Source organism: Fukomys damarensis, unplaced genomic scaffold (assembly GCF_012274545.1).
Source record: "Fukomys damarensis isolate Sample0158 unplaced genomic scaffold, DMR_v1.0_HiC HiC_scaffold_16, whole genome shotgun sequence".
Classification (NCBI taxonomy): domain Eukaryota; kingdom Metazoa; phylum Chordata; class Mammalia; order Rodentia; family Bathyergidae; genus Fukomys; species Fukomys damarensis.
The window spans coordinates 25,988,434-25,991,737 of record NW_022900928.1 but is presented as its reverse complement, the minus strand read 5'-3'; the positions used below and the strand labels follow the sequence as shown (position 1 = coordinate 25,991,737).

General features: G+C 42.3%; 1 protein-coding gene across 2 annotated transcripts in view; it reads left to right on the top strand.

The window, feature by feature from the left end:
- Clpb (caseinolytic mitochondrial matrix peptidase chaperone subunit B) overlaps positions 1-3,304 on the top strand; it is a 140,248-nt gene that overhangs the window by 73,383 nt on the left and 63,561 nt on the right. The gene's annotated exons all lie outside the window — the stretch shown is intronic.

The following is a 3,304-nucleotide window of genomic DNA, read 5'->3' as shown; positions in this document are numbered from 1 at the left end:
ACACACACACACACACACACACACACACACACACACACACACACACACACACACACACACACACACACTGTAGATAGGCTCCTGAGCAGTGGTAAGAAGGAACAAGTGTTAATGATGCCTCAAGTGAGTTCTTTAGAGAGTCAGAGCCCTGGGTGGGGAGAAACAGATCCCAGGAGCTTCCTCCTGAAGATTCTGATCAGAACTTAGCTTAGTCACTAAGCTTCAGGTCATAGCAGCTGGCCCCGAGTTATGCAAGCCTTAAGCTTGGGAGCAGAAGCTGTGCAGTATGGCAGACAGAGCAGTGGCCTAGGCAGCCTTAAGGTCTGGTCACCCTTCATGTAGTCCTGGACACTCCCTAGCACCTCTGAAAAAACAAAAACAAAAAGCAGACAACCCCCCCCAAAAAAAATCACTATCTCGTTATGAAAAGCACTTATTTAAGGTAAAGGGTGTCAGGGACTCTTTTTCACCTCTGCTGACTTGCCCTGGTGAGGCCAGGGGGTCCTGAGGGATATGTATCTGGGCACATACTGCCACAAATTCCCAGGCTGATCCTGGCCATGGCACCTAGGCATAAACTTTTCAACATCAGGCAGAAGTGGTGGTAGGAGGGGGCAGAGTAATCTGAATTGATGCCTTATCACTTCTGGGTCAGAAGGGTGTAGGACCTGTAAAAAGACAGGAATGGCTGGCTAGAGAGGTAGGAGCCAGGGCTGAGACAGGCTAGTAGATGTCTTTGTTGGGAAGGTGATGGTTCACTGGCTGAGGACCAGCTGTAAAGATGGAGCCTCAGAAGACCACCTTGGTGGCCAGCTGCTGGGTAGGCTTGGATGAATTCCTTCAACTTCCTTGTGTTTGCTTACTTTAACTCAGTGAGGACGGGGTGAGTAGGAGGTGCATTTGAGGCCACGCTTCTCCTTTTTCCTCACTTCATTTCACTTTTGGCCCTTTTCTGGCTTTCAATGCGGTAAGATCTGGGGTAGGGCTCATAATACTGGGTGATATGGGGAAAGCATTTAATGCTAAGAACATGAAATAGGCGCTGCTGAATTGGGTGGGGCCCCAGCTCTACCACTGATTGTGTCATGCTTCTGAACTTCAGTGTCTTCCTCTATAAAGTAGGAGCATAAATAAATACCCCACAGCGTTATTCTGAAATTGAAAAGGAAATGACAGTGCTATACAGATTGTAATGCACTACTCCATTCCAAAAATTGTTCCTATAGAACACCAGTTCTGCAGGATTTACACATGGGTTTGTGAAATAAAAAGGCCATCAAAAAAGAAACTGCTAAAGACACCAAATGAAACAGATGGCTCTTACCTCAGTCCTACATTCTCCTGTTCCCTGTGCCTTTCTGAGAAGAAAAGTATATTCAGGATTCCCCAATAAAACTATTTTTCCCCAAACTAAGAACACACTTTTGAAAGGCCAAGGTTAGACAGAAAAGGATATAGCTTACATTTATTGAGAGGTGCTATATGCCAGACATTGTACCAAACCGCTTTATTCAGAGTGTCTGTTAATCCTTGCAACATCCTGTGAAGGTGTTACTGTTATTACCTTCATTTACAGATAAAGAAATTTGACAGAGAGGTTAGGTGAGTTGCACGAGATTACTTACTCAGTGAATTCAGAGCTGGGATTCCAACACAAGTGGTCTGGCCCCAGAGGTTACTTATTTAACAGCCACATTCTGTTGCTTCCCTTATATACTTGTTGGATAGTATTATTAGTATTCTGAAAACAAAGATGACACATATTAAGGCCTTGTTTAGATATATTATGCAGATTGAATGTCTCTTTTCCAAAATGCTTGGGACCAGAAATATTTCAGAATTTTTGGAATGTTTTGGGATTTTAGGGCGTTTGCATAGATTTTCCTGGTTGAGCTTCCCTGATCCAAAAACCTGAAAACCAACTGCTTCAAAATTAGAAACTTTTTGCCACTCAGAAACTTTTGGATTTTAGAGCATTTTAGGTTTCCAACTTTCAAATTAGGGACATTCATTTGACTTGCATTTATTTGTTGATTCAAAAAGTATTTACCAAATACATAATTACAGCCAGACACTGCTCGGCTCTGGGGTTCGACTATAGAAAAGGTAGTCACACCGCTTGTCCTCATGGAACTTTGGTCTAGTGGGGAAAATTCTGTCACCTAAGCAAGTGATTGCAATAGAATGTAATGAACATTGTATAGTAATGCATTGGTTCACAAACACTTCTGTTTGCGAACAATATGATTTTCAAACAAAAGCATTCAGCAGAATTTTGCTTCTGTTCTGTTGTTATATTCACAAGTTGTCAACATTCACCCAGTTGTCTGATTTTTTAACTACTAGTTAACATCTTAAAGTTAGGAATTATGTCTTATTTTTTATTATATCTCTAGAAGCTACCACCATGCATTGGTGCTCATTAAACATTGTGTGTTGAATGAATGATGGTTTTCATTGTAAAGTGGATTACACCCTTCCTCCTTCCTTAAGCCAACTATTACTTTTCTTTAGGTTCATCATTATATCCAGCAGTTAATGTCCTCTGTGGCAGTTCAGTGATTCCCTTATGGTCTTTTCAGATGCTGTGCTCTGAATTCCTTTTTTCAGCTTTTAATTGTCCTTTTCTTTTAATAAATCTACTTGATTCTAAAGCATCCTCCCCAGCCTTCTTATTTCCTTCTCCTTATCTGCAGCAAGCTAGAAACGAGATCACCATGTACAATTTGCTGAGACTCTTAAGAGTTAGCAATTTCAGATTGAGGACCTAAGGATCTCTTATGGGAAAAGTGTGGATCCATTGCACATGGCACTTGCATGTTAGCTGCTCAGAAACTTTCTTCCTTCCTGTTCTTGACCCAAAAAAGGGAATACAGTACCCCAGAGGATCTGGAGACCCCCTCTCTGGAGCAGAAGAGCTCATCTACCATTGATCCTATAGAACACAGAGAATATGGTCTAGTCTCCAGCTGCAGGCTCCTCCAGCCTCATTCTGGCAAACATTTAAAGTGTTTCCACCCAAGCTGACATATCTGATAGGGTGCTGGCTACAAACCTCAGGCCATTTTCTGTTAAAGGCAGGTTCTACAGAGAGTGTGCCTGTGCCTTCACTTGAGTAAGAAAAGAAGTAAGAGCCTAGGCTGACACCAGAACACCTGGGCTCTACTTCTTTTCTGAGCTCTGATTCCCACTTTTGCAAAATGATGGAAAGAGGGCCAGGGATTTAGCCCAGTGGTTGCTCCACCTGCCTCACAAGCTCAAGGTCCCGAGTTTCATTCCCAGTACCAAAAAAAAAAAAAAAAAA